Source organism: Triticum urartu, chromosome 7 (assembly GCF_003073215.2).
Source record: "Triticum urartu cultivar G1812 chromosome 7, Tu2.1, whole genome shotgun sequence".
In the NCBI taxonomy this organism is placed as follows: domain Eukaryota; kingdom Viridiplantae; phylum Streptophyta; class Magnoliopsida; order Poales; family Poaceae; genus Triticum; species Triticum urartu.
Window position 1 is genome coordinate 70,286,555 of NC_053028.1, and position 8,876 is coordinate 70,295,430.

Consider the following 8,876-nt stretch of genomic DNA (forward strand, 5'->3'; position numbering starts at 1 on the left):
TGGCCTCCATCTTGGTGTTGAACGTCTTTTCAAAGCCATCTGTCCTATTCATGGCCTCTCCAAATTTGTTTAGCACGTGTTCACCCATCATGTGTTGGAATTTATCATGTAGCTTCTTATTCGTCATGTTCTCCCAGTCCAGCTCATTGGTTTGTGATCCTAGCATGGTTAGCAATAATAGAAAAATAGAAGAATATGGTCCTACTAAATACAAATAGGATGTGGTGTGGTGGAAAGGCACAAATCTATCAAGTGAATCACAAATTCTTACCAGTTCTTAGCAAGCAGCAGGTGGTGATCGTCAACCGTTGTAGTCAAAACTCTCAAAGCTTGAGTAGAGCGATTGTGAGGTGATGTCAAATGCACGAAGTAGATGCATGTAGATCTTGGAGGCTTAAATAGGTAGCAAAAAGGGTCAGCAAAGGTCAATTCAAAGATGCAAAGTTGAATAAATGCTCAATGACGATACTGTACTGGTCCTAGGCTAGACGTGATCATAGAATACTAAAAAAACATGGTGTGACACGTAATCAAGGGAGAAGCACACTCTGAATCTGTATTTTTTATTTTCCCTCTTTTTTTGCTCAACAACAAAAAATCGGAAAAGTTTCCCCAAAGTCTAAAAAGTGCCTAGCTAGAATTTTCTAGACTTAGTTTTCCTAGTTTGGACCTAAACCTCTTCTACAGGTGGCCACTATATGTGAACACCGACTTGATAACGACAGGTACTATGGCGTGACTTGGAAACCAATAACAAAGAGGTAGCTAGTCAACTTGGACTAGGATTGGTGGCGGAGACATACCAGCTGGAATTCGGATTGGCGACTAATATATGTTTGAGTGGTGGAACATGGACTGGTGGCGAGTATGTGTTGGACGTGGACTCGGATTTGCATGATGGCGGTAGATATGTGGTGGCTTTATGGAATTGTGATGGACATGGAGGTATATGGCAGTGAATGTAACAATTGTGTGGCAGCAACATGACAACCTGTGACAAGAAGTCAAAAACTCTTAAGGGACTAGACGCCAAGAAAGAAACTAGGCATGATGATGAAACCTCAAATTCAACAAAGCAAAACTGAACACTGAAAACAAAATTGCAAAAGGCTCAGATTGGTTTGCAATTTGAAAATGTGATACCACTTGATAGAGGCAAATGTTTCCCGTCTTTCAGTCAGATGATAACTATCATTTCTGGTGGACTAGACTTTGACATTCCTACTACGAATATGCCAAGTCACACATTAGCAATTGCTAAACTAACTCCAAAAGGTTATTGACCACTCCAGAGCACAATCAACATGACTACTAGGGTCTATTTCCTGCACGAAAATGAAAAACGGGCAAGAAAATGAGATTGCAATATGGATATTGCAAATTTAAGAGGAAATCTTTAATTGTCAAAGTATGGGGTTCTGTAATGTCTTGGCCTGGTCGTTGGACAAAAGTGAAGTACGTGAGTTCAAGCCATGGCAAACTTTAATCTAAACAAAACCCAAGTGTAAACGACGCCCTGAGGGCTGTATTTATAGGGGGAAGAGGGAATTTTTTCCACCTTTGGCAAGGTGGGGCTAAAATCCCTCCTAAGTCGTTCTCCCTACAGTACAGACTCTAAAAACAGCCTATGAAGTAGTATTTTTCAAATTACAAGGGCTTGGCGCAAAAATGAGGTGGCACAGCACATATAACAAGCTATGGACAAAATTTATAAAAGGTCATCTTCTATAGTTCGTCCATGTCCTCATATGTCATCATGGTGGCTTCAAACTGCTGAATTCTCCACTGGAAACTCCGTTCTTGTTCCCTTAGCGTGCCCCTTCATCTCCATGCTTGATCATGCTCCGATGTTCATCCCTCTTATCCATGTTAGGGCCTTCATTCCTAAACAACACAAACGTATCCAAGTAGGCAACATCATATTCTAATGAACAATAGAATTATTATCAAGAAATGGAAGTACCTGATAATTTCGTTGGCGCGCACGAGCTCTAGTAATCGGTCCCATATGCGAAGTAGCAAGGGCTATGGGTATGACTATAATAGTGATGTCCTCATCAGCTATTTTTCTTCGAGATATAGACTGCCGATGGGAGACCAAAGATGATCAAGTGTCCACGACAATGCAATACCACCCAAGCCTTAGGGAGTACCTACAATGCTAAGCATTTCCAACATGAAGAAAAACTTACTAGTGTAGATATTCACTAAGGCTTTAGTGGTTAAAGATTTTTGCGTACATCTTGTCTTTTGCTAGTGTAAATCTTCAGTCCAAAGCAACAAACTTACTCGCGATTCTAAAATCTCCACAACTATTGCATATTATTTCTCGGTTTTCCATTAAAAGTGATTACATATAGACGCTAATAAAATTGTGGAATCTTGTACGGAGTTGAGTCGCAATTAGCAAAACCAAAAATAAAAATTGCACCAGTTGCTGGATTTACAGGACGTATTAGTAACATATGATAATTCACAAGGGAGTACAAGGAATGGTTACACAAGAGCACCTGCGCAAGCCAACATGTAGGAGACGACCGAAGCAGAAGACATGGGTTGCTCAGACAAAACACAAGCAAGCCAACTATTCAGGCAGGAAATTAGCTAACCCTGTGGCTTTCGCCTTGGCCCATTGCGAGCATAGATGAAAATTTCTATGGTTATAAAAATTCAAATAATAAAGTGTAGTACATTTAGCATGTATATATGTACTTGTCGAGAAAAAAGGCGAATCAAGTAGAACACACATGCTTTTGCATAAACCTACTTTTTCTTGGAGCTATATACATTGCCGATGGGCGATGGGAGGCTCAAAGATGCTCAACTGACATGTTTCCACAACAATGCAATACCACCAAGCCCTAGGGAGTATCTACACTGTTAAGTATTTCTGGCATGAAGAAAAAAACTTACAGGTGTAGATATGCACTAAGGCTCGACTGCTTTAAAGCTTTGCAAGTACATCTCAACCCTCGAAGCAACAGACTAGTTCATCATTGTAACATATCTAAAACTACTGTGTATTGTTTAACAATTTCTTTGTTGCAAAGAATTAATTCCATATCCAAAGGAAATACATATGCTCATATGATTGTGGAGTCTTGTACGAAATTCTCAGTTGACTAGGCGTTAACAAAATCGAATATAGAAACTGCGTCCGTTTCTAAATTCACCTGTTTGCAAAATGTTTGTTGTTTTGTAGGGCATCACCTTATTTGCCAGCAATTCACTACTGATTTACTTTAACCATTGACAACAATTTACATCGTTATAAAAATAAAACAAATAAGTAGTAGCATATGAAGCTAGCAAACATATTCCTTCGTGTACCTGTCGAGAAAAAAGTTGAATCAAGTAACATGTTAGAATTAACCTTGTTGTTTTTGATTTTTCATTACATTTACTTGGTAGTGACATGCACGAAGACATGCTCAACCATTAGGCTGCGGCCATACACTCACATAGAGATGAGATGACTTGTGTGTGTACAAGCTTGTGATGAGTAGATAGTCTGCATGGATGTGTTGGTTAGCAAAATGGGTACAGCTCCGTAGAGTCATAGTGGCCAAGTCCGGCAGCAGATCAACGTGGAGCTAAAAGTGGACGCAAACAGTTGTGGCGTGCGTCAAGTGTGCCGTGGGCAAGCTCATGGTTGTTGCAAACTTGGAGATGACTCAAGCCTGTACATATGTGTGCTGTTCATGGAGTGATTAATGGGTCAAGCTGTCAGTGGCTTTACCGTGTGTGCTGCATGCAGAACTATGTGGGCGTGCATGCAAGGTAGTGGTTAGTGGGTGCGTTTTGGCTGGGTTAGTCCGGCTACTTAACTCCATGTAATCAAGTTCATTGTCAATTGTAAGAGAAATGGAAAAGGCACAAGTTGTGCGGTGCCACAAAATTTCCTACGTTCTCTTCTTCTACCTCCAGCACATGCATGTTTTCTTGAGAGAATCCTTGAGTTGAGAGAGTTGCAAGGTAGAGAAGAAGCGGCGCTGCGAGAGGCGGCACCAACATAACACACACATCCTTTTACTATAGACTGCCGACGGGAGGCCAAAATTGATCAAGTGGCTACACAATGCAATACCACCCAAGCCTTAGGGAGTATCTACAATGTTAAGTATTTCCAACATGAAGAAAAACTTACTAGTGTAGATATTCACTAAGGCTTTAGTGCTTAAAGCTTTATGTGTACATCTTGTCTTTGCCGGTGTATATCTTCAGTTCTAAGCAACAAACTTACTCGCGATACTAAAATCTCCACAACAATTGCATATTCTTTCTCGTTTTTTATTAAAAGAAGTGATTATGTATCATTTTTTCAAAGAAAAATACATAAGCTCATAAAATTATGGAATCTTGTACGGAATTGAGTGGCATTTAGCAAAACAGAAAGTAAAATTGCATTCTTTGCTGGATTTAGGGGACGTACTAGTCACATATGATAATTCACAGGAGGTAAAAGGAATGGTTGCACAAGAGCACGTGCGCAAGCCAGCATGTAGGTGATGACCGAAGCAGAAGACATGGGTTGCTCAACCCAAACACAAGCAAGCCAACTACTCAGGCAATAGATTAGCTAACCCTATGACTCCCGCCTTGGCCCATTGCCGAGCGTCCATAGAGGAAAATTTGTATGGTTCTAAAAATACAACTAATAAATAGTAGTACAGTTAGCGTGTATGTACTTGTCAAGAAAAAAAGGCGAATCAATTAGCACACACATCTGTTTGCATAAACCTACTTTTGTTTGGAGCTATATACATTGCCTATGCACGATGGGAGGCTAAAAGATGATCAACTGACATGTGGCCACAACAATGCAATGCCACTAATCCTTAGGGAGTATCTACACTATGAAGTACTTCTGGCATGAAGAAAAAAACTTACTGGTGTAGATATTCACTAAGGTTCAACTCCTTTAAAGCTTTGTCTATATATCTGAACTCTCGAAGCATCAAATTAGTTCACCATTGTAAAATCTCTAAAACCACTGTGTATTGTTTCATGATTTCTTTGATCCGAACAAATAACTCTGTATTATTCCAAAGGAATCGATACCTCTATACCTACTATTAAAGGGAATAGGTATTCTTGGTTTGGTTTAGTCCTTTGTTCGGTTTACACGCTAAGCGATTTGGGCTAGATACTTGTACGTTGATGGGTCTTTTATGGGCTTTTATAGAAACCGCGAAAAATAATTGGGTCAAAATAAATCAACATTGTAGAAATTAAACACATTTCCTACTGTCTAGCTCTTTGATGTAACAACCAACGACCTATGCGCCTTTCACATTTACTAATCCCAACTCGCTCTAAATATATGAGTGGCAGTCATCATGTTTAGGACGAGTTAATTAAGCGAATGAGCTAATAAAGGAAGGATTGTTGGCTTGAATAGAATATTTAAATGGATGTGGCTAATTAAAGAAAGGACTATGGGTAAACCGGTGGAATAACTAAAAGAAAGATTGTGATCTTAATAAATTTTACATGAAAGATTTGAGGTAAAAAGGTAGGGTAATTAAAAGAAAGATCTGTAAGCTTCAATGTGTTGGGGCTACTAAATTAGAAAAGGAAGGATCTGATTCCCGACTAAAACGGTTGAGGACGTCATGGTAATTAATGAAAGGATTATACTTAAATTCCATTAAAAAGGGACTATACTTAAATGAAATCAGTGGGAAATTATGTCCGACAAAGAAAATATGAACACGGCTAAATTGCGATGTATTTTTTATATTCATTTTGTAGAAAGATACTGCATTGCAGCATGACCTTTATAGTGAATCTGATATTCTGGGACATTATGCTTACACAAAATATCATTTTTTTCCGTTGCAATGCACGGGCATATGTGCTAGTGAATACATAAGCTCATAAGGTTGTCGAGTCTTGTACGAAATTCTGAGTTGACCGGCAGTTAGCAAAATCAAAAATAGAAATCGCGTCAGTTTCTAGACTCACCTGCTTACAAACTGTTTATTTTTTTGTAAGGCATGACCTTATTTGCCATCAATTTACTGCTGATTTACTTTAACCATAGACAAGAATTTGCACCGTTATAAAAACAAAACAAATAAATAGTAGCATGCATATGAAGGTAGCAACCATATTCCTTCATGTACCTGTCGAGAAAAAAGTTGAATCAAGTAGCACACAGGTACCTTTGCATATACCTATTTTCCTTGAATCTATACACTACCGACGGGAGGCCAAAGTTGATCAAGTGGCCACACAACGCAATACCACCCAAGCCTTAGGGAGTATCTACAGTGCTAAGCATTTCCAACATGAAGAAAAACTTACTAGTGTAGATATTCACTAAGGCTTAATTAGTGCTTATAGCTTTCTGTGTACATCTTGTCTTTTGCCGGTGTAAATCTTCAACTCGAAGCAACAAACTTACCCGCGATTCTAAAATCTCCAAAACTCTTGCACATATAACGTTTCTTGGTTTTTTATGAAAAGAGGTGATTACGTAAGTATCATTCAAAAGAATAATACACAGAAGCTCATAAAATTGTGGAATCTTGTACGGAGTTGAGTGGGAATTAGCAAAACCAAAAATAAAAAGATTACATCGGTTGCTAAATTCACAGGGCGTTCTAGCCACGCACATCTGATAATCCAGTGTCTCGCCTGCACATCTGATAAATGAACTCGCATTGTGGTTTGCAATTTTGCATGGATATGTTACCTGATGGAGAGCGGAGGGAGAGAGGCAACGTGTGGTGTGGGGAGCCAAAGGCCACAGCCGGCTACTCTTGGTGTTGCTGCTGCCTCTGGGCGATGGGGGCACGTATATTTATGGGCGCGAGATGGCCGTACGCGGGCGCGGATCGGGCCCGGCCGTCGCCGTGGCTTAGCCAGATAATCAATCAGCAATATCTGCAAGTGCCCGGGAGACCGAGGAATCCAGCGGCGGGACGTACGCGGCAGGGAGCCCGGGAGATAGAATGCTGCCGCGTGCTGCTTACCCGACGCCCAACAACTTGGCCTCCGTGACCCCAATGGATGGATGGAGTCGAATACGAACCGCTTGGCAAGTGGCGTGCAGCTTTTAGTGCAATTGGCACCTAGCTAGAGCGCTTTGTTTGTTCGATCGATTGCCAATATGGCACCATTCATGGTTGTTGTCGCACCTTGGTTTCCCCATCTTAATTTCCAGGCAAAATTGCATTCAGGGTAGGGGATGAGGCCAATGATCTGGCCTGGTTTACGGTGCTTTAGAAACACGATACGGACGTATCGTAGTCAGGGAGCTTCCGAGCCTCGATCTTGACGCTTGTCGGTGGCGTCATAACTCTCAGGCCCAAGGGTGGTGGTCTTGCTGGTGTTGGGCAAGTAGGTCGACCCGACAAGGCTCTTGCGAGGGGCGCTTATCTTGTCCCTTTGCTCTTTATGCTTCTGGCTTGGGTGCTGCCTCGGCAGCTTTGTTTCTTTATTTTCTCTGCCCCGCCGAGCCGGTCGCAGGTGTGGCTATGACTGCCCGTGCATAAGTAAAGGAGTACAGAAGGGGCCCTACTTTTGTACACCGACACAACCACATTGAATTCAAATTCATTTTTGGATTTATTTGGAAGCCATGAAAGTTTCACCAAAAAAGATTTCAGAAAATAGCATAAGGGCGGGAAAGGAATTTTCTAAGATTAATATTTGCCCTATTTTTTGTGTGAACCAGAGTTTGAAAATAGCTTAAATTGGGCATTTAAACTATGGATAAAACCCTGGATAAAAGAAATAAAACAGAAAAACTTTGCAAATAGGACATTAGTAATTGACAAAAATAGTTTGTCAAAATCCTCTAGGAAAATGTCCAAGTAGTTAGGAATATTTCAAAAGGATTTTTGGAGTAGTTGTACTGGGGGAAATTCGAATGTAAACAATAGAGAGTAAAGCATAAATAAGAAGAAGAAAAAAAGGTAAGGCCAGCCAGCCGCGGTCTAGCTAGCCAGCCGACCCAGCTGCACACGCGCGCTCTGTCTCCCCTTCTCTCTGCCAAGCGGAACCCACCCATCAGGGTCACCCCTAACCTCACGCAACTTTCGCCGACCCACGCACACATGAAGCTGAGCCCCACTCGCGCATGATCGCACGTCCACGCGCTCCAACTGCTTCCCAATCCCCGTGGCCATGTCCTACTTAATCCCCTGAAACCCCTCTCCATTTAACCTCACTCAATCAAGACTGAGTGTCGCGAGGCTGCCGGCAATGCTCCCCCGCCATCTACCACTGTACTAGCCATTGTCGACTTGATTCCTGTGAGGCCAGAGCCACTCGCGCCACCCAGAGCCATCGTCGTCTTCGCCGTACCTAAGGCAGGCAGGGACCACCAGAAGACCTGTGACGACGATACGAGCTCAACTGTGCCCTTCGCCGCCATGGAGACCCCCTAGAACGCTGTCACCATCGACACCTGAGCGTATCGCCACCGTGTTCATGTCTTTCGGCGAAACTCCTGTGACCTAGCCGATGAGCCCCCCCTCCATATATTATGCACCGTCTGATCTAGATCCAACGCATAGGATAGACACATTCTGATTTTATTTTCAAAACGGTACCAACCAATAACATGGCGCCATGTGTACAAAATTACCCCGGAACAAATTATGTTAATTTAATTAAAATAGCAGTTTTGTAAAAAAGCCCCTGGAACTTCAAACCATCATAACTAATTATCCGGAGGTCCAAATTGAGTAATTCTTTTTGCAAATGAAACCTTAGGGGATGAACTTTCAGAACAATTTTAGGGAAATTAATTTTTAAATTATGAAAATATGAATTTCAAAAATAATAATTTAAATATCAAATAGGGCATAAATTTTAAAATAAAAAACAACATTAGATGATTCTTTTTGCATTTTGGAGCTAGT

At 41.2% G+C, this 8,876-nt stretch overlaps 1 long non-coding RNA gene across 3 annotated transcripts; it reads right to left on the reverse strand.

Annotated features, from left to right (window-relative positions):
- Positions 1-1,464: 1,464 nt before the first annotated feature.
- Positions 1,465-6,801, reverse strand: LOC125524845. Of its 3 annotated transcripts, none has more exons than XR_007290983.1 (3): positions 6,701-6,801; positions 1,964-2,153; positions 1,465-1,884 (listed from the first exon to the last, which is right to left on the reverse strand). It is a non-coding gene; the product is annotated as an uncharacterized LOC125524845 (long non-coding RNA). The 3 variants fall into 3 exon arrangements; XR_007290984.1 differs by having other exon boundaries at positions 1,964-2,161; XR_007290982.1 differs by lacking the exon at positions 6,701-6,801 and having other exon boundaries at positions 1,964-3,354.
- Between the last annotated feature and the right edge of the window lie 2,075 nt (positions 6,802-8,876).